The sequence below is a fragment of the Pogona vitticeps genome, chromosome 6, assembly GCF_051106095.1.
Source record: "Pogona vitticeps strain Pit_001003342236 chromosome 6, PviZW2.1, whole genome shotgun sequence".
In the NCBI taxonomy this organism is placed as follows: domain Eukaryota; kingdom Metazoa; phylum Chordata; class Lepidosauria; order Squamata; family Agamidae; genus Pogona; species Pogona vitticeps.
Genome location: NC_135788.1, coordinates 34,927,046 through 34,951,454, shown reverse-complemented (window position 1 = coordinate 34,951,454; position 24,409 = coordinate 34,927,046). Strand labels below are relative to the sequence as shown.

Genomic DNA, 24,409 nt, shown 5'->3' with positions numbered 1-24,409 from the left:
GATCAGTGTGGGAAGTCTTGCTGATATGTGTGCCTTTAAGAACAATTAGGCAGACGGAGGGACAAGGTTTTTTTCATTGATGGCTTTCCATTGTGAAATTCTTTTGATCTGTGCAAGTTCTAACATTACTGTTCTTTCAGACAAGCCCTAAAGACTCACTCCTTTACCTTTTTTCTAAATTAGAGTCATGCTCCTGGTGTTACTTGGTTCCAACTATTAATTTTGGTTTTATCATTGTTCTGTTTTTATCTGTAGTTTTAAATCTGTTTAAATATGCTTACATTTAAACACCAGGGACTAGGAAGAAAAAGAGGCAGTAATTAGTATTTCAATATCTTTAATTAAACTTCTTCTCCCCCACCCACCCCACCCCACCCTTTAAGGAAAATTCAAATGAAAGCCCAATATTTTCAGAAAAGGTCAATTCAGAGAAACCACACAGGGATCCTTGTATGATCAATGTAGTAAGCTGAATTAAAAATGTCTGATAATTAAGGAACTTTTACCAATCACCAGCAAGGAGACAAGCTACAGAGCCCAATCCCAGGCCTGAGCCAAATAATGTTTTCACAAAACCTTCTATTCACAACTTTGTAACCAAAAAGAACCCTTTCCAGTCTTTCGGTGTGAGTCTGCAGTACTGCCACATATATCCTAAAATGGAATTTTTCCCCTTCTGTGCCAGAACCATTTACAAACGTGAATGCAAGGCTGTGATTGACTTTTTGTGGGTAACCTGCCAGCATTCATGCTTTGCATGTCTCAAAATAACAGGGCACAGAAGCAAGGTTCTTCATTCAGGGTCAGGCATTTCGATCCTGCTCCTTTGGTTGGATTCAATCACTTTTTTATTGCTCCTCCCTCATACAAAGCTGAAGGAAATATGATGTTTCAATCTTCTGAAAATATTATTTTCTGTAAGAGAAGGATTGATACAAGTATTCATTTTGGAGGACAGAGATTGATCTGAGTTTACAACTCATTTTATTTGTTTAATGGATATGAAAGTAGAACGAATTTCTAAGTACAGTGGTGCCTCGCTTAACGAGCGCACCGTATAGCGATGTTTCCGTATAGCGATCCCTTTTTCGGGATCGCTATACGGAAACATACCCGATCTTCGCAATGGGGAAAACCCGCATTGCGAAGATCGGGTATTGCGGTGGCCATTTTGGAGCCGCCGAACAGCTGATCGGCGGTTCCAAAATGGCCACTGGAAGCCCGGAAATGGCTGCCGGCAGCTGTTTTCGCGCCCTGCCCTCGCTTAGCGAAGGCGCGAAAATGGCTGCCGGCACCTGGAATCCTCGCTGAACGGGTAAGTAACGAAGGTATTGGAACGCATTAAACGAAGTTTAATGCGTTCCAATACCTTTCCCCTACCCGTTTAGCGATGATTCCGTATAGCGAGGGTTAATCCGGAACGGATTAACCTCGCTATACGGGGCACCACTGTATATACAAAAGTATGTATGGGAGCGAAACAAACCCAGCTCCATCACACTGGGCTTGGGTTTGAAAGCACAACACTTCCCTCTAGGTAGCTTTCCTCCTCCAGGCAGCAACAGTTTTCAGCTCCTTTGATTCTGGTTGTGACGGAACCCCATATGCAAGGGGAGGCAGAGTTGTGGGCTCACGCAGGGGCAAAGTAGTGTGAGAGAGAAGTGGAGCACCACCAAGCGGGGCTGAAAATTAGAGGGTATGTTGCTGAACAGGGATTTGAACACAAGTTTCCTGAGTCCTAGTCCATCACTTTATCAGTTATACTACACTGGGTATCTCTGATAAAGAACTGATAAAACCAGTCCTTAAATATCTCATTTATCTCGCAATCCCTATTAGGTCACTGTAAGTCAGTGATGGCGAACCTATGGCATGAATACCACATTTTTCTTCTGGCACGCGAGTGAGCAGCTCAGCCACCCACCCTCGTGGAAACAAACCTTTTGAAGTGGCTGCAGCTGGGATTCCCCCTTTCTCTTCCTGTTCTGGGTCCTTTAACTTCCTGTCCGTACCCATGATTCCCCCTTTAACTTCCTGTCTGTCCCCATGATTTCCCCTGAAACTGCCACTTCCTGTTCCGGTTCTGGTCTTCCGGGCGGCATGGCAGCCACTGGTTTCTTCCCCACCCCCTCATTTTGGGCACTCGAGCCAAAAAAAAGTTTGCCTCCACTGCTATAAGTCATTCTCAACTTGAAGGCACCCAACAAAACAAAGGCAAAGAGACAGATCTTCTCATCAGCAGCACTAGAGTAGGAGAAAAGCAGGTTTGTGTGTAAGAAGTCTATGTGTTCTTCTCCATGTACTCTCAGCTAGGGCAAGAGCTCACTAGTTTAGTGTGAAAATGTTTGTTTTGTGTGTTCTCCTTGCACAATACTGTATTAGGATTCCAAAAGCTGGCAGAGAGCAGGTGGCTGCATACTCTTAGGCCTATTGAGACAGGGAGTGAAATCATCACCACAGCTTGTGAGACATGCAGTCATGGAAGGTTTGGAGGAAGCTGTGAGGGAAACTTCCTGTGGGCTAGTAATGAGCTTCTTTCTGCACTGGTAATGACAAGCAGCAGCACAGGAGCTGAAAAAATTAAAAGCTGCACACTATGTGAACCCCAGCAGGAATAACAGCACCAGCAGTAATGCTAGTCATAATGCTAGTCATATTTTGTCACCTTCCTGGCCATCAAATATGAGTTTTACCCCCCAGACTTTGGGTTGCTATATTACCTGGTTATCCAGGTTTTATGGGAAATATTTCCAGAGATCTCTGTTTTTAGTCAGCTGCCTCAGAATAAGTTCTGCCTGTCCCAACTCTTCCTGAGCCCAACCTTGGGACATCAGAGGACCCTGCCACATGACCTCAGCTTTCGGCCCTGAATTGTCAAGGAGTGAGATGCTGCTAACATGGCAACCCTATACATGGCAACTTGGGAAACCTCCAGCATTTGTTGCCTGCATGGTGTGGCAAAAACAAGCTGAGGCAGGAACCATTAATGGCTGACAATCTATGCTTTTTGTTTGTTGGGCAACAAATTGTACAGTCCTTCTGTAAGTCTTCTCAGATAGCAAAGACCAGATGCAGATTTAACTTATGTGCTGAAAGCAAATTTCCACACCTTCTCCCTCCAACAACAGTTTCTCGGGAACACTGAAGATGCTTCTCAGAAGGTCAGGGGATCTGGCTGTGTAGGGTGGTGGAGGCGAATCCGAGAAACTAGCTAGAGGCCACATATTAGATACACCCTCTCTTTCTCTGGATTTTAAGCATCTTCTTTATTAAGATGTATCCCTTTTTTCATTTTGCTGCACATTTGCAGGGAAATTACAGCAAATGAAATGGCACCTGCAGATTTCACAATTGCACACATGCCCCCTGTTTGTTGAATAAGGGCTGATGATACACTTCTCATGAAGGAAAAGCTAACACTAACACAATGTCAGTGTTGCCGGCTGTGTGTGCTGTTTGTTTCAGTTGTCGAATTGATAGTTAAGTACCTCGGCTCTGACTGCTACATGCACAGCAAGCCTGGTGTCCCTTGAGTTTCAACAGTACAGGCTGCCACTTACCCCAGCTCTGATCCTGCATGCTTTGGACTAGGGCCAGCCCAAAATGTTTTGCAGCTGGAAGCAAAGGAGAAAATGGCACTCTCCTTCCCATTCCATGTATCAAAGCAAACAACCACTAGATGAATTAACCCTGGCAATGGGACAGTGTCCTTTATTGCACTCAGGGACAGAAATCTTGTTCCTGAGATGCAAAACAAGCTGCATAGTTCATGCAGCTCTATGCTTCCAATACCTATTCCACACCCCAGTATATGTTGGCTAGGATGATTGCTACACTCTGCCCAGTGGTTGGGCTGGTCATATTAAAATATATTAGGCACATGAACTTGCCATCTAACCTTGACCATGACTGAGGAGGGGCACACTGATGGGGGCCTAGCTTGTCCTGTGCTTTTTTGGAGAAACTACAACCCGTTCTTTTCCATGTCTGAGCCAGTATCTGTGTTTCTAGAGCTCTGTTTTGTGTGTGTGTGTTTTTTTTAAAAAAAAAACACCAATAAATGATTCCTGCAAACAGAAAATGGATTTGGATGGCAGGAGTAGAAGGGTAAGAAAGTGCCTTCAGAATTATTTATGGTTTTTGGTGGTTGTTGTTTTTTTGCCCACCTCCAGCTCAGAAATTTCAAGGAAAAGGGGAACAGAAGACACTTATGGCCTTTGGCTGTGACGCTACCACACCAACGAGTAAAGAAAAACCAAAGGGCAGGAGGAGAAAGATGAACCCTAACTTCCTAAAATGAGATTTGACCTAACCACAAAAATGGAGACATTCCTCTGCACACACTGTTTTTAAAAAGCGGAAGGGAAAAGAACTAAACCAGGTGATACACTAATCTAATGGAAGTCCCTCACTTCATAATCCAGTTTTAAAATGACTGCTATGGCTTAATGCCTTTATTCAGAGACCCTTCATAATGTGGTGGGTTCAGAGTCAACCACCTTCTCCTTTGGTGCCAACTCAGTCTTCCTGACCATGTGTACTGATTTCTGTACTTCTTTCCTTGTGTGAGACATCTCTTTTATTTTTCTGTTTTAACCCCAAGAATGCCAAAATGAACACATGGAATCTGTGTCAGACTAATGCCCTATCCAGATGAATTTTCATTACTGTATATGCAAATGATGTCACATGCAGCTGTTGTGGTGGTGTGTTTACACACAACTCATATGCAAAAGGATGTAAACCTGAGTTCAGGGGGGGGTGTTCTTTAATACTCAATGTCCAGAGTGGCAAAAAGCACATTCCTTTAGCTTATTTTTAAAAGGTTCTACCAGTTTGGTTAGTAGTTACAGAATCAGTCGTCCTTCAACTAAGCTTAAATCAAGTATTTTTCTTCAGTGGCCTGTTTGATGTAATTTGATGTAGGTAAAAATCAGTGGAGAACAGTACAGAAACATGGATCCTTGCTGGGGAAAACAGCAGGGGCCCCTACATCACACCTGCCCCCATATCCCATAAACTTCCTTGAGTGGTCACACAAAGCTAAGCACAGAAGAGAGGAAAGCACTGAACATCCTTCTTGCCCTCAGTACTAGTATCTCAGGGCCAACCCTGTGTGAGTAGGAATTCACACATTTTGATCCAACTTCCACAGGATGATGCAAATAGTGCAGTTGCTGAAAACCTGCTACTTAGAGTAGAAAATTATATACAAGTGTTGCCTTGCAAGACGGGCGCTCCGTTTAACAACAAATCTGCATTACGATGAGGTTTTTGCGACTGCAAAAGCGATCGCAAAACAACGTTTTGAATGGGGAAAATTTTGCTGTGCGATGATCAATTCCCTGTTTCGGGAACCAATTTCCACTTCCTGACGATCAAAACAGCTGATCGTTGGGTTTTCAAAATGGCCGCCGGGTGCTCAAAATGGCTCCCCACTGTGTTTAGGAGCCATTTTTCGCTACACAGGCACCCAAAAATGGCCGCCCTTATGGAGGATCTTCGCTGGACGGTGAGTTCTTAGCCGATTGGAATGCATTAACCAGGTTTTAATGTGTTTCAATGGCTTATTTTCGCTTTACGACATTTTTGTTCTACAGCGATTTCGCTGGAATGAATTAACGTTGTAATGCAAGGCACCACTGTATTGAGTAAGGCGATTTTAATCAATGAAATTCGAAGAGTTGACTTACCAAATCCCCACTGATTCAGTGAGTCTATTCTAGTGTGGCTACACTAACCAACAGGATTTCAGCCACTGAGTGCAATCTTCCAGTCTTCTCCTGCACACTATCCTTGAAATAAATGGGATTCAGCAAATTTTATATTTTGGATGTGTGTGTGTGTGTGCTTGCGTTTTTTAATGTGCCTATCCACTAGTTTGGCATTCTCTATTGGCACTGTCAAATTCAGCGGCGTTTGCTTATCATAATTTTAAATGAACATCAGAATGATATTTAAGTTTGCAGTCTTTCAGTTTGTTGTAATTTTCTCAGGGGGGCATTTGGTCAAGGCCACTGGCAGATTGTTAAATGAATAGAGCAAAGTCTGAATGTCCACGTTTTCCATCATGTTGTTTCTGATCAATGTCACATGAGTTCTTTTACTTACCTTGAAAAGAGAGGGAACAAGACAGATCTTGCTCTCTCCCCAGTCAGGAATGGCCTTTTGATTTTGTTTTCAATGCATTTTATCAACTACAGAGCCACTTTTAAACGTTTGGGTGAAAAATAAAAAGAGAACATAGGGAAGTATTTAAAGCTGAAAGGTTTAGGTCTCTTTTTAAAGTAGAAACTAAAAGATTCAGAGTCAAGGGAGGTGATTATGCTTTGAAAACTGCCGATGAGCTAGTGCCTTCAAAGGCAAGATAACAGTCATTGTAGAAAGAAAGAAATAAAGGAAACAGACTGCCAATGACTTTTTAACTGGGATTCATCATGAATAATTTGAATACCATCTAGAGAGCTATGGATATGCCAGTTATATCTTGGAATTGGGATGCTTTTAGTCCTCAGGAGTGTTCTGAACACTAGCTGAAACATACCTGGAAATGCAGCCTTAAGTGGTCATTCCACAGTGCTAGATTCCAGTTGTTTGCTTTCTTTATGGGCTTAAATGTACATCCAGAGAAACAGTCTGCAAACATGTACACCAAAGTTCAAGATTAATTAAATCCCACACATGCTGCATAGATTTGTGATAGGCAGCAGCTATGAGAGATTTTTTTTTAAAAGGATGTACTTTGGCTAATACTATAGCTAATCACTAGCAATAATTGAGCTATAGCTATAACCCCTGCCTCTGCTGCTCTGGGGTGTGCAGGGCTGGCCTTGCCTTTAGGAAAAGTGGGGTAACCCTCTCATGGAAGAGACTTGGGGGAGGCGGGGTTGATGGAGGATGGACAGCAGCAACTGTCTCCTGACTGTTGCTCCTGAACCTTTTGGTTTCCTCCCTTCCTTCTTGGAGGCCACAGCTGTATATGACACAAAGCATGTTCTGACCTCCCAAACTGGTCAACTACCCATAGATATGATAGAAAAAGCTATCCCAGTGCTGGTTTTTAATTAAGATCAAGTTGACAACCCAGTCAGCTTTGTGTTAGGGTAGGGGAGGCAGCATCACCTTGTTCTTTGCCTCAGATAGCAGAATATCTGTGGATGGTGCTGTCGATGTGGCAGGAAATAGAAGGATACATTATAGTACCTTGAAAATTCTGGCTATCCCTAAATTTGAACACAGTACACTGTACACCCCTTTAGTGTGATCACTGTAATGATTACATAGTATTGCTTCTTAGTTCTGAGTTCCTTCCTTCCTTCCTTCCTTCCTTCCTTCCTTCCTTCCTTCCTTCCTTCCTTCCTTCCTTCCTTCCTTCCTTCCTTCCTTCCTTCCTTCCTTCCTTCCTTCCTTCCTTCCTTCCTTCCTTCCTTTTCTCTTCTTTCCTTTCTATGCTATCTTTCTTCCCATGTGGGATTCAAGGTGGCTCACAATCAGTTAAAACTATACAATAGTCACTGTTAAAAACACCATGAGAAACTATACTAATTAAACATACAACAGAATTAAAATCATAACTAAAAAGAAATTTTAAAACATTTTCAGAATCTCTAAATTCAACAAATACAGCATTCCTAAAGCCCCAATTATTACCTGAAGTTTTCTGTGAATTGTAACTTTTTTTTTATTTAATTTTTTTGCCCAGCGACAGAATGACAAGAGGCAGGAGCCCAACTTGACTTCTCAAGGGCGTGCATTCCATGGCCTGAGTGCAGCCATGGAAAGGCCCTCTCTTGTGTCCTCACCAAACAAGCCTATGAAAGTGGAAGAACAGAGAGAAGAATTTCCCCAGAAGATCTTTAAAGCTGAGTAGGCTCATACAGGGTTATACGATCCTTCAGATAGCCTAAAGTTGTACCTAGTCTCCGATGTGAATTTCACAAAAACAATTTATGAAGCAGATTGAGGAGCAAACTAGCAGTTAAAGGGAATGTGAATTCACTATAGTCAACTTATTTTTCATCTGACAATAATTTCCTGAAATATGCCCCACAGTAATCAGGTTTGCAAGTTAAGCCTGTTCCAAAGGCCAGACAAAGCATGCAAAATACAAAATATGAAATAAAGAAAAACACGTTACAACAAGGAAATGTTTTTCAAGATTGAAGAATCAATACTTCTTAATACATAGCATATTGTCTAGTTTGACCCTGAATCTGACATATGCTATCTGGTGGTGGACATATGTGCTGCCTTTGTCTTCTGCTCCTATTAGCCCAAGCAAGTATCCACTGATGTCTCTGCTGTGATGTGCTGAACCTACAATGCATAAAAACAACAACAGAAGTATTCCTATTTTTGAAAAGTATGGAAATTCTGTTTATCCTAATGGAACAGAAGAGCTAGATTGTGGAAAAGATGGAGTGTATCGTGACATTAACGAGGAAGCACATCAGCCCTCTCGATGTGAGCCAAGACACACTGCGCAGTTTTGTCTGTATTAGAGGTTTGAGGGCTGTGCAACCTATGTTGCTTTGCGAGTTTCAATTTGTATACCAGGGGAACTCTGATGGATGCAAAAGAGAGGAAGAGAGAGAGAGAGAGAAGGAATGAAAACAAACCCCAATCTCTCAAATATGCCGTACAGTTGACAGGAATGCCTGTCTTCCACAGTGCAAAGGCAGCAAACTCCATTGACATGCACCTGCTGATGTCCTTGAAACACTCCTTAGCAGGGACCGAGATGTCATTTTGCTAAAGTGGAACTGGTATAAATTAGTGCTGACAGTGCTGGAGAGGTGTGCCTGTAACATTGCAGTGAGCTGTAATGTTGGCGTGCCTTCTTCATGCTCCCTCCCTTCAGCATCCTACTGCATCTCTTCTCTGGCTGTGATCAGCAATTTCCCTGCTTTCAGGGGTTGAGAATCCCATATGGGGAGAAAGATGGCATATGGCTTAACACATTCATCTTTCACATCTCTGTCCTTCTGCCCCCTCCCTCCCATGTGACACAATTAAGGACAAGCTAAATGAGTGTTGTTGCTTTTTAAAGAAGAACACATACCATTTCCTGCTTGCTTAGTACCACAACAGGAATATGCCTCAACTTGGGGATTTTGTTTAAATAACCAACCAGAGAGCAGTTGTATAATCTGCAACTCTTGCATGACATGTGTAATTCTTTGTGACAATTTAAATCATTGCCAGAAAGAATATTTTAAAATCGCTGATTACTTAACATGAATTAATTGTATGGAAGATGTAAGCAATCAAAATATAGATTCCATTTTTCAGAAAGTCAGTCTTGACATTAAACTAGAGGATGTCAAAGGATCTCTATTGTTCCAGCGCAGTGTGACATATGCAAATAGGCAATTAGAACATCACTTGGAAGGCTGAAGCAATGTGGCCAATTCAGAGAAGGTGGATGTTAGCAGATCATTAATGTATGTCCTGTTGAGTCTCATGGCTGAAATAATGTACTGCAAAATAGGACTTGTGCTGGGACCATTTAGGAAGTAGAGTTAAGTGACAGCAAAAGCTCTATCCTGTGTGCTACTGTGGTAGGTAGAAAGAAAGAAAGAAAGAAAGAAAGAAAGAAAGAAAGAAAGAAAGAAAGAAAGAAAGAAAGAAAGAAAGAAAGAAAGAAAGAAAGAAAGAAAGAAAGAAAGAAAGAAAGAAAGAAAGAAAGAAAGAAAGAAATAGGTTCTATAGTTTTCCAGTGTCTGGGTTCTGCAGTTTGTGACAAATTTTGGTCCTCATGGCTTTGCGTGGCAGCAGAGACGCTGTGCTGGCCTAGTTCATGATGAAGTATGCTGGTGATGGCTGAGCTTAGTGACCAAGTAATTTTAGTTAGTATCACCTGATGCAGCATCTGATGAGGTGTTTTGGGATCCTTTAGATTAGAGATTGGGAGACTGCGATTCTGTTATATGTTGCCGGATTCCAATTCCTGTAGCCCAACAACACCTGAAAGGTCAGAAACTGCCACTCCTGCTTTAGATTTATATGGGCAACCACATTCTGGTACCAGCCTGAACTGAACATAAGTTTCGTGATGGGATTTGGATGTTGCACTTGCTGTGGCTCTAGAGGATTGAGCTGCAAATGGAAATGAGAAGGCTCACTGTATTCCCAGGTGGATTTTCCTGTTCAAGTTTGCAAAGTCATGAGTGCTTTACAGACAGAAGGCTTTTATTCACATGGGTCTCTGAATCTGTGTTAATCGGTTTATATATATTTAAAAAGTAGGGTTTTAGCAGTGAACAGTCAAGACAAAAAAAAGAGGGTGTTTGTGGATAAGCATTGCCCCAATTTCGGCGGCAATGAGAAGTTTCAGGGACAATGCAACAAGATTTCATTTGCTATGGATGAGGAAGCACCGAAGAAACAGTATTTTTGCAGTGCTCTCTTTACAAATATATGTGCAAAGCCTAGTGAAAGCAAATTGGCTTCTAGAAGCAGGCAGCAGATTCCCCAAAGAACACTATCTGCATGGTTTCTGAGGATTGCAAAACCCATTCCTGCCCCCTTTTTGATTCGCCCCAGACAAAGGGATGCTCAAGAGAAACACTCCAGCAAGAAACATACTCTTCCAAAGCTTGGGAAAGTTTAATTTTGGATTACAAGTCCCAGAATCCCCAGAAATCATGAGCATGGGGAGTGTAATCCCAAAAAAGTAACAGACATGAGGACACTGGACTGGTGTGAATGCATCTCATTCTCAAGCTTCTTACTTCATTACTGTCATTCCAGGTAGCATGAGGCTTGTGTCTTGTGAAAAAAACAGCTAGGAAGTTGCTTGACAGGGTTTTGTCTCTTTCGTTTGGGTGGATTAGATCCTTGATTCACCTCAGCCTGAGTTCAGAGGGACAAATCATGCTGTGTGTCTTTCTAATCGTTTAGCCTGACTTTTTGGGTGTGTGGCTGGGTGTGTGGAGAAAGGCACTAATTTAGCTGGCTGGGTGTGTGGAGAAAGGCACTAGTTTAGTACTGCCACATTTTTGTGCAAAATGCAGAAAATTCAACCAAAAATACGCTTGTTGCCCCATTTTTGCCCTGGAAGTAAGAATTTGTATGGGGTGGGGGTGGAGAATTCTTGATAGACCATGTTGCCATTTCAAGGCAAGACTATTATTGACCACAAAGTAGACATGGGTGATATTTCTCCACATCCTTGCATCTGGATACATGTCAATAGCTAAACACTGAGTTTGCATGTACATCTATCCATCTTTGCATAGATGAAAGTTTGGGGGTGGGGAATTATAATTCTGTTCCTGTTATGCAGTCATCAGCTTAGTTCCCTCCTTTTCTTTTGCTATGTTTTGCATGCTAATGCAAAGTACTCCTCTTCACTCTAAAAGTGCTTTGTTTGTATCTTGAAAACACAAGAAACCTTTTCATTGAGATAGCGGTTACCAGCATACAAGTAGAATGGAAAAAGAATAACCTTTAATATTGCACCCTTGAAACGACTAAACACTGCCAATGATGTGCAAACCTACCACAGTTTAATGCAGCTTATTGGGAACTACAGGAAAACAAGAAAGCAGGCTATATATTTTACAGGATATTTCTGCCAGTTTTGTAAAAAGTGCAGTGAAGGAAATAAGGGCGTAAACTCACATACATCCCCTTTATCCTTACCCTTCTCTGCTGTTATCATCACTCTCTCACCCACCTCTTCTGCTGGGATTCACATCCCTTCTCCTTTTTTTAAAGGTTCAGCAAATGAAATAGCACTGAATTGACACAACATGGTAAGCATTTGAATTAATACTGTACATATCAGGTTAGCACCACAGCAATAGAGCAATACTAGGAGAAAATCTATATTTTTAAAAAATATGATTCTCAATGTTCAAATTACATTGCAGTTGTAGTCCTTATCTGTGTCAGCAGAAGGCAAGCAAAAGGAATAGAGTTAACTCCCACACCACACCACTCCTAAGTGATGTCATCTCACACACAATAATGGCCCAAAAGCAAGGGTCCCCGACCCTTGCGGTTGGTTCTTCCACCCGGTCCTTCCAGGTCCGTAGCCTTGGAAGGACCAGACTGCCAAGACAGATCTTTGAGGGTGCACACATGCACTCCCACCCCCTCATGCCCCCATGCACACCTTGATGCACACCCCACACACGCACACACAGATGAACACCTGACACCACCCCCCGGTCCTTGGGAGAATGGTCTTCAACTGGACTGGTCCCTGGTGTTAAAAAGGTTGGGACCCACTGACCTAAAGGAACAATGTAGGTGATCACACAGGCCAAAACCAAAATCAAATCATTGGAAACACTACAAAAAGCACAAGCCTTGCCAGCTGAACAAAGTGTACTGTATTCTTGTGCCAAAAGATCCGATCTACTTGTGATTAGCACTAGCGTTGTGTACTTGATGGAATAAATATCAAAAACACAGCACAAAGCTGGACAAATCTTCTTGAGTAGCTCCCTGAGATGGAACTAGTGTGCTCGCCAGAAGGTTAGACTGTGACTTATACCTATATATTAGAAAAAGTCCACCGTTTATCATCAGACATTGTACCCACTTATCCTTAAGCCCCTTTTAATTTAGTGGGGCTTTTTTGTAAGTAGTAATGTACAGTACTGCACTAAAAAGCCAAACTAATAATAATTACGTGTTGCCAAGTGGCTTCTGATTAAGGGCAACCCTTACCAGAGTTGCAGAGTACTCAGAAGTGGTTTACCCTTCTTCTGCAGTACTGTGCACTGTGGAACATGCTCAAGGATACAGAGGGCGGCTGTTTTTCTGGGAAGCCCACTGGGAAATTGAATTTACCACCGCTGACTGTACAGCCAAGGAACCAAGTCACTTTGATAATGTATTTTTGTTTGTTTGTTTGTGTGAATACCTTTTAAAAATAGGTCACAATGTGTGATATAAGGTATGCTCTCACTAATAAAAATAAAAGAAATCAATTGCCCATCTTTTCCATGTTCCTGTTCCTGGTATAAAACAGGCAAACCCCGTCTTTATCTTAATCCAAAAATACACTACATTTGGGGAATGATTTCACAGCACATTGCATTACTAATAATGAATTCCCACTGCCCACACATCATAACCAGAACTTAAGTTGAACCACAGTTCAATAATATTCAACCTTGGGGCCTTTTTTCAATGACAGTATCCCTGTGAAAAAGCGATCATGTTCCAGTAAGGAGTGGAAGGTTTTTGGCACATTTAAGAACTTTACTTAATATGCTAATCATTTTTCATTTTCATTGACACTTAAAATAACTTTGCACTTTGGATATAGCATATGGCTTCCACTGCATTTAAGGTATAGTATGGCCATATTGAATAGCTGGCACAAAGGACCAAATGTCCCCTGCAATGTGACACTGAAGAGTTTTAAATGTGTAGGTTTCAGTATGGTAGAATAGAAGGCAGAGGTAATGACTTGGGACCCAGCATCTGTTTCCTGACATTTATATTGGGAAGACATAAAAGGATAATCTAAGGCCATGGCAAGCATAAGGCAATGACACTTGGGCTCTTGAAATTTACAATATACTCAGAAGAAAAATGGAGACTGATAATTAGCTTCCATGGTTAGCTGCAAATAATTAAAAATGAAGTGAGCAGAGGAATCAAAAAGGTGATAGCTGTGTAGATCGATTCTCAACTGTGACAGCCAGGATAGGGACATCATATAAAAGACAGGGTGGATACAGTGCTTGGGATGAGCATGAGAACAGATGTAGTTGTTGTTCAATCCCTCATCTCGTGATATCACAGAAATATTGTGAAACCGAACTTTTAATGAGAATACAAAGAACCATCTGAAATTTGCTAGAACAAAGCACAGGAGTCAGGGTTTTTGGACTCCCATATAATCCCTTTCATCTCATGGAAACCATGGGAGCTGTGGGACAGAAGGAAGAAGTTTTTAATTGCTGAAAATTTCCTCCTGTTGGTCATGTCATCTGCCAACTGCAATTTTAAGTATTCCTCCTCTCAGAGCTCTCACAGCTTCCGCATAGTGAAAGGGATTGCACAGGAATTGGTAAAGATGCAGGATAGAAGTAGGATGTTTTAATTATTAAAAACCACCCCCTGCCAGATACACCATCACCCTTCTACAGAGGTAAGTTCACCCTTCTACAGAGGTAAGTTAGACAACAGAATTTCAGACATGGTATTATATAACTCTACCAGACTGGAACCACATCAGATCAGGATCTATGTATGAATGTTTCAGAGCTTACACATTATTTTTTGGGGACCATAACTCCTAGAATCCACCAGCAAGCATCGTCATGGAATGCTTTTGTGTGTAGTGTACTCACATGGATGGATTGTATTTGTCTTCAGTGTGGAGGGGATTGTCACTCTCAAATTGGCCTTCTCAGCCACACTAGACACTGTTCCAAGTCCTTCATACAGAGCACGTTACCATAGTCTCTCGAGACTGAAGGACGTCTACATACATGTAGAACATATCCATCAAGGAGGAGAGATCTAACTTTGCTTTCTTCCCCCCCATCAGGCCTGGCCTTACGCATGGGTAACTGTACTATTGCATGAGGCACTGAGAAGAGAGGGTGCCAAGCTAAGGTGAGAGGGCTGCCAACCTGAAAGGAGAGGGGCACTAAGTTGACCTGAAGGGGGTACCAAGCTGAGCTCTATTACTGTTTTTTTAAATATACCATTCTATCAAAAGATAGGAATTCCTACAAAACAAAAAATCTTAGAAGTAAACCTTTTGATAGTTTTGTTGTGGTGCATTGTGCACTGCAAGTGCTCAGAATGTATCTCTTTGAGCATTAGCTTGTGCAAACTGCAGCACAGTAGCTGTGAAATCAGTTTTGAGCACTGTTTTCGTCACTGAATACTCTCGCGCATTATAAAGCAGCCATACCACATAATAGATTTAACTGAGAATCTAGAACTGGAAGAAAAGCTGAGCAGCATATAAAAGGTAGTTTAATCAGGGTTCTTTCCAGAGACATTGCATGGGGTTAGCAACACATGTTACATTGTCTTGCACAAGCCATAGAACAGGGTAACACTGCAAAGCTGCAAGGTTGTGTTGGGTGGGAGGGTAACAGACCCCAGGCCCCACAAAAACAGATCTTCTACCTCATTTCCTGTGTATCTCTTGCCCTGACACCAAAACTTTGACCATGGGAATTCTTGGGTTTTTTTTTTCCATTAAATTTTCATTTTTAAAATGGTATAAATATAACTGACAGACAGAAACTCAGCCTTTCATAGCTTTCAGAATGCTGGGGTGCAAAAGTTAAGGAGTGAAGAAGTTAGGGTGTGATCAGATGGTGTTTTATCTCACATTTTGGATCGCTTCGGGAATGGGCTGGTGTGAAGGAGTGGTAGACCCAAAGGAGAAAGGACAGAGTGAGCTGTCCCCTCAGCTAGAGACATCTGAGCAGAAAAGAAATATAGAAGTAGGGAAGACTGGAGAAAGTGAGGAGTTGAATGTAGAGGAGGGGGAAGGAAGGGAATCAAAGGTGAAAGAGGAGAAGATTTGAAATCTGCCTAGTGGAAGAGAGAGAGGGAGAAGGGGAAGAAGGATTAATCTTGCCCGTGTGGGAGGAGATAGGATAACAAAGTGGGAGGAGACAGTTAAATATACCAAGAGGGGAAGAAAGAAGAGAGGGGGAGGAGGAGAGAAGAAGAAAGTTGAATATGAGAGAACGCATGGGTTGTTGGAAAATTTCCCTAATTTGAAGGTAGGAGGGCTGCTACCTTATCCAGATAAATACAGTGGTGCCTCGCTTAATGAGCGCACCGTTTAATGACGAATCCACATAGCGACACGTTTTTTGTGATCGCTAATGCGATCGCATTGCGATGTTTAGATAGGCCAAAAATCGCATTGCGATGATCGGTAAGCATTTCGCTTACCGATCTTCGCATTGCAATGTTAGGGAAGCAGCTGATTGGCAGTTCCAAAATGGCTGCCGTGTGCAGAAAATGGCCGCCTGCTCCGTTTTCGCGCCCTGCCCTTGCTTACTGAGGCGGTGAAAATGGTGGCAGGATGGGGAATCTTCGCTTACCGGTGAGTTTTCGCCCCATATGGGGTTTTCAGTTCCGTTTAGCGATGTTTCTGGATAGCAACATTAATCCTGGAATGGATTAATGACGCTATGCAGGGCACCACTGTATAAAGAAAAGAAGACATTGGAGGAAGCCCTAGAATGGATGGTTGTGGTCTTCCCACGGGGAAGGTGATTCGGCTGCACCCTTGTGGGACAATATGTGCAGTTCAGAGTGCTCCATTGAGAAAGCCCACAGATCGGGAATGTTTTGGGCCAGCCCCTCAACGAATCTTGTGAATTTCCAGACAGAGTTATCGTCCTCACAATTTGGACAGTTACCAGATTTTAGTTGTTCTGAACCAATAAAAGTTCTAGTAGATTTACCCAATGTTAAATTAAATAAATCTGTTAACTTTCACAAAGAGACTCAGTTGTCATTTCCCACAAAAAAAAAAAAAAAGAGGAACTGTTCCAGGTCTTTAACGAACCCAATCACAGCTGGTTTGCTCCGTTTTCCTGTGGCTACAGAACAGGCAATTGTAAACGAGACTGATGCCTACTTGCACCTTTTTGTATTCCTAGCGGGCAATGGGTTGATTTGTTTTGTTTTGCACAGGTAGGATTACTCTGTTTTAGTTTGGTTTCTGGCACTGAACCAAAGCAACACTAGTAGGAATTTCCTACAGCAATTCAGTGCTATGTAATTTGAGTGGCAGCCCAATGAAGTGATAAATGAAAAAGAAAAGAAAAAGCAGCTTTGCCCAACTCCCCGCAGAGGAGGTGACAGGAGAGGATTCAGAGGATGATCTTTTTTTCCCCCTTTGCTTTTCTTTTTTCTTTTCCCCTTCTGCTTTGCAATCCAGCACTGTCTCGCTTTGGTGACAAACCAATGCACTGATATGTCACTTACCAATAAATGAAATAATAATAATAATAATCCAGCTTTCCCCCACTGCCATGGAAGGGAAGGCAGAAGATGAGGTGGAGGGAGATCTCTCTGCTGCTGCCTTTTTCTTTGCAATCCAGTGCTGTTTCATTTCAGCGGCAAGCCAAGGAAGTGATCTGTCATTTACCAGTAAATGGGGGAAAGTATTTAGTTTTTTTCCTGCTCTCCACAGAAGGGGAGACAGGAGAGGATGCAGGGGCCTATGGAGACCGAGAGGGAGAAATGGGCTAAATCAGTTGCTTTTTATTCAGTGTAGTTTCCTGTCCCCAAACCACCCAACTTTTGCACGTGGATGCAAGGGTCATTCTAGATGTCACATCGCACTTCCAAAAAAACCCAAAAAAACAAAAAACAAACCGCTTAGCCTGATCTAGCCTGGGAAAACTTTGCTATCTTGCAGCCTCAGTGAGTCAGATTGAAATGTCAGAGGAAAACAGGAGAGAGAAAAGATGGAGATAGGGAAACGGTTTTTGTTTTTTGAGTTATGACCCCTAGGTTGGGAAAAACTGTTTTATAGAGTATTGTACAGTGGAAACTTTTATCATTTCATTTGTGGAGGGGGGGTGCGTATCTTCTATTTTCAGTTATTCCACATACTGCTTCGTTCATTTGACACAAAAAGGGACGCCCCTTTTGGATCCTTTCAGTTTGTTTTCCCCATTGGGAGAGGAAACTGTGGCAAAACCGGCTGGACAAGTAGGCACACAATGGTGGAGGGGGTGTGAAGAAGGGGATAGAGTGATGGGGCAAGTAGGAGCACAGTAGTGGCAGCGGCTAGGCCAGTGATGGTGACACTTTTTGAGCCCAAGTGCCCAAACTCCAACACAAAATCAACTTATTTATTTCAAAGTGCCAATATTGCAATCAAAACCCGAATGCTGAGGTTTTAGTTTAGAAAAAAAAAAACTGTTCCTGCACTGCAAAGGTTAAATGCTTGTCTCCCCCCCCCCCGGGGAAATATTAACAAATAAATACTTACTGGTCCTCCCATCCCCCCATTGGGCTAGACCAGTAATGGTCGCCATTGCACCCCTCTGCTGGACCACTGCACCAGCAGGGGGGAGTGCCAAAATCCGGGATCGGAGGACGGGTAAGTATTTCTCTATGGTGACTTATGGCTCGTGTGCCCACAGAAAGGGCTCTGTGTGCCAGCTGTGGCACGTGTGCTATAGGTTCGCCATCACTGGCCTAGTGGTTCAGGTGTCTATGAATGCAAACCTTGATTTCTCTCAGATTGAGGGAGAGCCATAGTTCTGTTCCTTTGCTTTCGTTGGGGCCTAAGGCACTGAATTTGCTGCCGACTTACTAGACACGCGGAGAAGCTTCGTGGCGCAGTGGTTAAAACGCTGTACTGCAGCTAAAACTGTGCTCACGACCTGGGGTTCAAATCCCAGGTAGCCGGCTCAAGGTTGACTCAGCCTTCCATCCTTCCGAGGTTAGTAAAATGAGTACCCAGCTTGCTGGGGGGGGGGGGCAATGTGTAGCCTGTATAATTAAATTGTAAACCGTCCGGAGAGTGCTTGTAGCGCTATGGGGCGGTATATAAGTCCAATAAATAAATAAATAAATAAATTCACAAGACCTCTTTCTAGTGTACCGTTCATAACTGTTATACTGAGAATACATCTTTCCATGACTGTTGTTAGCAGTGGTACTAAAGGCCTGATCCAGAAGCACACTATGGGGATGGTGGGGGGAGGCAGTCCTGTGGCTGCTTACCCAGCAGTATGTTCCATTCAGCTCAGTTGGACTCTGAGGTGAGTCCAGGTTGCAAATGTCTAGCTACAAAGCAAGTTCTTCCAGCAAATGGGTCAATGTGAATTTACCTAAAATATAGGGCCCCAGGAACAAGACAGTTGGGCCACCTGCCTTCAACATCAGCTATAATGAAAATACAGGCATGCAAAGCACAGCCACTGGTATTAATTTATTGTCCAGACTCTTATTAATAATTGGTAGGTGTTTCCTTCCTTTCCAAACTTAATCATGATCTACTAAGAGTCATAAAGGGTGGTGTTATGTAGGGATTTAGCTTGTCCAATGGAAGCCTAAAATTGAGGGGAGAACAGGAGCACCCCTGCAACACTTCCAATGGCTCCATGCCTCCTCCCCCACACCTTCGTCATCTTTAAAATATTTAGAATTAAATGTGCTTTCCTCCTTTATCAGTTATTTTCTATTCTGCTCTCTTTTGTTCTTGTTGTTGTTGCCTGCATATTTCATATTAATTCAAGACTATACGGACTCCCCAAAATCCCACTCAGGCCCATTGTAAGTGCCATCAGCTCCCCAACATATGAATTAGCCAAACACCTAGTGACCCTCCTACAGACCCACATTGGACAAACCTCATCCTACATCAAAAACTCAGGATATTTCATAAGCAAGATCAACACCCTAAAACTCAACCCTGGGGACAGACTGATTAGCTTTGACATAGTATCCCTGTTCACTAAGGTACCGATAAAGGACACCCTGATGCTCATCCAGCAGATATTTCCAGAAGACATCAAGGCCCTCTTCCAACACTGCCTAATCCAGAGCACAGAGTGCTGTCCTCTGAAGATGCCGGCCACAGAGACTGGCGAAACGTTAGGAAGAACAACCTTCAGAACACGGCCAAAGAGCCCGAAAAACCCACAAGAGCCATTAGATCCTGGCCATGAAAGCCTTCGCGAATACAAAGTTCCTTTTGGTGCAAATGCTGGATTTATATATATAATATCATGCAAAATGCAAGCTTTTGTGGATGAATCACATGATCAGAGGGACTGTGACATCATCTTCAGGACTCAGCCAATCCTGAAGGTGCTGCTGCTGCCATGGAAACACAACCCCTCTCTCCTGGGTCTTTGTGACCTCACAGAGCCCCACCTCTCTGCCGGCAGATAAAAGGGGCTTGCTGGGCAGGGCAGGAGACCAGAAGGGAGGCCAGTGGCCAGAGGGCAGTCCGGCAGAAAGAGTGGCAGCAGCTGCAGGGGACCCAGCCCTTCTGCCCAAGGCAAGTTCTCTCGCGAAAGCAGATGAACTTGCTAAGTGGGGTTGCGAGTTAAATGCTCGAGGCTGATGGAGATCCATGGCTTGAAGCTGGCTGATGTCAGTGACGGACCCGGGGGGAAGTTGGTGGACATTGGTAGACAGAAGCTGGTGGAATCTCCCTGCGGAAGCTGGCTGAGGCCGCAAGATGGAGGCTGGCAGAGGTTGGCGGATGAAGCCGGGGGACGTAGGCCTCTTGAAACCAGCTGGAGGAAGGTTGGTGGATATTGGTGGATGGAAGCCCGGGCGTGTGTGTGAATGGCTGCTGAAATGAAGGGTTGTGTGTGTCGGGGTGTGTGAATGTGTGTATGAATGGGCTGGCTGGCATTCCGTGGGGATGTCGCCGGGGCGTGTGTGTGGCCCAAGCATTCAGGAGATGGCGGAGGGTGGCTTAAGAAGCGGAGTGGAAGAGATGAACAGGTGGATATTCCTGGTGGAAGCCAGTGGATGTTGGCAGGCGGAACTTCAGGATGAAGTTGCCAGAACATTGGTCGGTGGATACGCCTGGGTTGAAGCCGGTTGACAGCAGTGGACAAGCTCACCTCTTAGTTGTTGTTTTTTCTCTCTCTTGCAGGGCCCAAAGCTTCATCTTCCCCAGGGGGATGCGAGGGACCAGAAGGCAGGCGTCCTCCTGGAGCTGAACCAGGCCGTTGTCTCCACTGAGGATACCCATTTAGCCTCTTTTCCAAAATCAATAAAAGAATTTTTTTCTGGAATGGTTTTGAAGTGTTGTCTTGTTTGTCAGGGGCTGTCACGGGATTATCTTCCCCATATCCTCATTATATCTGGGGCCCAATGCCTGGGGTGGGCCTTTGTGGAGTCATGGTGTGGGGCCTTGTGATGTCACAGGAATTGGGAACATAATATTTCTCCATGCATGTGTGAGGGAGTGACCTAGGCATTTGGGGGTTCCCTGTCTGAGTTCCTAAGCAAGAAGATCATGTGTCTTCTTGGACAGACACAGGAAGCCAGGAAGCCCTGCTGCCATTTGGAGAGGGTTGGAGTTGGGTACCCAAACACTAAGGCCACCCCATAACAATAAACGAGACTCACTCCTTCCCTTCCACCACTGCTCCTCACATTTGTTTGCCTGGCCTGGAGATTCAGGGGAGCTCAGCCATTTCCAGGCACAGCAGCACATTCTCTGAGACCTGACAAACCTCATCTTCATCATCAACACCATGAGCACTCCATGGACAGCTCATTGCAGAGTACAAGTGGGGAGAAAATATGCCACTTCAAAGAAGCTTCCAGTCCAGGCTCTCATGCCAGTGCCACAACCGAGGAAATGGAGATGGGCAATGATTTGGAGGAGCGTACATTAAAATTCATGTGGATCCATGCCATGGATAGATGGCAAAAATACATTGGTACTGCAAAATCTGCTGCTTGAGGGCAGTGGCTGCCTCTGAGCGCCTAAGAGAGGGAGGGAGGTGTGGTAGGTTGTTGAAATATCAATGTGGGGCAATTTTGCATGGATGAGGTGAATGAAGGTAATGAGTGAAGGGAACATGGATGAACACAAATGACCCATGTTCCTTTTATTTGTCGAAATAGATAATTAGTATTTCTGAGGGTCTCTTCCAGAAAGTGGCAGAAGAAGACAAAACTGAATGTTCTTGCTTCTTCCGTGTTTGTTTTCAGATGAAGCCCTACACTTATTAAGCCAACAAGTCATACCATCCTATTCTTTGGAAGAGTTTCATTATTTCCTCTAGAAATCTGTGGTGATTCTGTGAGAAGAAATAAACAAGGTCATAAGAGCTTAGCGTAATAAAAGGTGGCTCCCAAAGGCACATTTTGTCACAATGATACTGAATCTTAGCATGAGATTGTGGTATAATGTCTCCCTGACAATCACAAATATAATGTTGGAGACAGTTATCTGTGAAACAGAATAGATGCTACTTAAAAGGTTTACAGATATTATTTAAAGCAATGATTCCCAACCTTTGTTCTCCAGATGTTCTTGGACTAAAACTCAGAAGCTTTCACCACTAGCTGTGTTGACCAGGATTTCTGGGAGTTGCACTCTGAGAACCTCTGGGCACCAAAGGTTGGGAACCACTGGTTTGAAGCACTGGAGTGAAATTCAGTTTCATTAAATGAACTATTATTTTTCTTTAGTCAGGTAAAATATATCCTACAGAGGGTGGAAGGAAGAGAGAGTTTGAATCCATTGCAGTAAGGTAAAATTGGTCTTTATATTTGGGAAGAAATAGAAGTAAGATTGATCTGATAATTTTAGGATAGGCCAAGACCCAGTAGCCAGATTACAGAGTTTATTGTAAGGAGGGAACAGGAAAGTTTTTAAGAAGGGATTCTTTGGCAGATTACATGCCTGTTCTTGTCATATAAAGAACCACAGACACAACAAGGAAAGAGTTCAAGCAGTAAGTCAATGTAAGTAAATGGGTGGAGAAATGAGTAAACACCACTCAAATATCCTGGTAAATCGCCATATGACAGTAATTATCTTTTGCATTTGCTTAGGACTGGTATGAAGGGGGAATCCTGAGTGAATAGAGGAGTCCACCAGCAGGCCAACATATGGAAGACTTTTGGGATAAGATCTCAAGACTCAGAAAGAAGATCTGCAAGAAGGTGTTTGGAATTTGAAGGAGGTGCTCCAAAGAAGTCCAACTTAATCGCTCTTACCTTAGCCCCACATCAGGAAAAAATGAATTACTGTATACCTATTCTTCTAGTTGATCCAGAACTCAGGTAACAGGTAGTCTATGTGCGCAATAATTTTTGCACATGAACCCCAAGTTCGTACATACTTGCATAGGGCTCTTGCAGGGACCAGTAGCAGGGCCCCCCAATATAACTTAAGAAGACATCATGTAAATCTGCATCTTTCCAATCAGGAGGAGGAGGAAGCAAAAAAAAAAAAAAATGACTCCAGACAGAGAAGATGAAAGAAAACTACCAATTTACATGTAGATCTAGAAAAGACAAGAGAGGGAACAGAAGTGGATTATTTTTCTATTATATCTCCCCCACCCCCAAAATACACACAGATTCAGATCACTTGCTATGTACGCCACATTCTAACATTAGAGACATGCCACTATTTGATTATGAGAGACTCAGTCATTTGGTATTGAGGGTTAAATATGAGAGCAAGGATGGTGTGCTAAGCTGCCCCCCCCCCATGTTTACTTACTCATACACAGCAACAAGTCTTAAGAGAGTAATCAATCCAATACAGTAGAGGCTCTCCACACCAAGGGAATCAGGATTCTGGCTCCCATGGACAGCTTTCACAGATTGACATGCCTGTCCTCTTCAGACTTGTCACTTCAGGTGAACATTCAAAGGAGGAGGGAGCAGAACTACCTTGCTTGTCCTTTTTGCACAGCCCTCACAAATACTGGAAAATTAAATAGGGCTTTGCAGCTACTGAGTCTAAATCCCTCATTCCTTGAATTCACCCCAGAATATTGGCAGAGGAGGAATACACCAGCAGGCATTTCCCCTTGCAAAATTCAGCTGGGCTTTGAATTTCCAACAAAGATTTTCTCTTCCCCAGTTCCTCATAAAATTGCTCTTGCATGCCCAAATAGAATAAGATAATAGTTCATAATATTCCTTTTCTTATGTTGATGTGACTGGGATGTTTTTATTGTCTTAAGTATATTTGCGTCCTGCCCTAGTATCAGCAAGGATGAAGACTGTATTAGAAATGTTTCAGCTTACCAGTCAAGGATTGAATGACAGCAATTATTAACCCTAATTTAAATGAAAAGTATATGCAAATAAATTCCAGCTGCTTTTCTATTTCAAAGTCATATGTCAGGGAAACAATTGTTCAAAGCTTTTTCCCCATGTTAATTTATGTTGAATGCATAGGGAAAGCTCTCTGCTGGATACAGTAATATTGCTGTGTTAACCTGGCTATTATTAATCCAAGCCAGTGTACTTAAAACATAAAACATAATATTTCAGGAGCACTGAGTTAAAATATGATTAAGAATGTGATTTGTCAATGTATTCATATTTTGTGATTTAAGCTGATACTTCAAAAGTTCTTTATAACTAATATTAATAATATTTGATCTATTTTCTACACCCTGTGATGTCTGTTTGTTTGTTGGCTGCCTTTTAAGGTTGAACCCTCCCAGGGCAGCACTTAAATAAGTATTTTCAATATATTTGCATCTTACAAACTGGTGCGCAGTTCACATAAATATATGCCAGTATAACACGCTAGCAAGGCTAGCAAGGTTATGCTCAAAATCCTCCAAGGTAGGCTTCAGCAGTATGTGGACCGAGAACTCCCAGAAGTACAAGCTGGATTTCGAAGGGGCAGAGGAACTAGAGACCAAATTGCAAACATGTGCTGGATTATAGAGAAAGCCAGAGAGTTCCAGAAAAACATCTACTTCTGCTTCAT

At 42.9% G+C, this 24,409-nt stretch overlaps 1 long non-coding RNA gene across 1 annotated transcript; it reads left to right on the top strand.

Annotated features, from left to right (window-relative positions):
* Nucleotides 1–1,452: 1,452 nt before the first annotated feature.
* On the top strand, nt 1,453–20,721 carry LOC144583446 (uncharacterized). The gene is made up of 2 exons (XR_013537211.1): nt 1,453–20,226; nt 20,585–20,721. It is a non-coding gene; the product is annotated as an uncharacterized LOC144583446 (long non-coding RNA).
* Nucleotides 20,722–24,409: the final 3,688 nt, after the last annotated feature.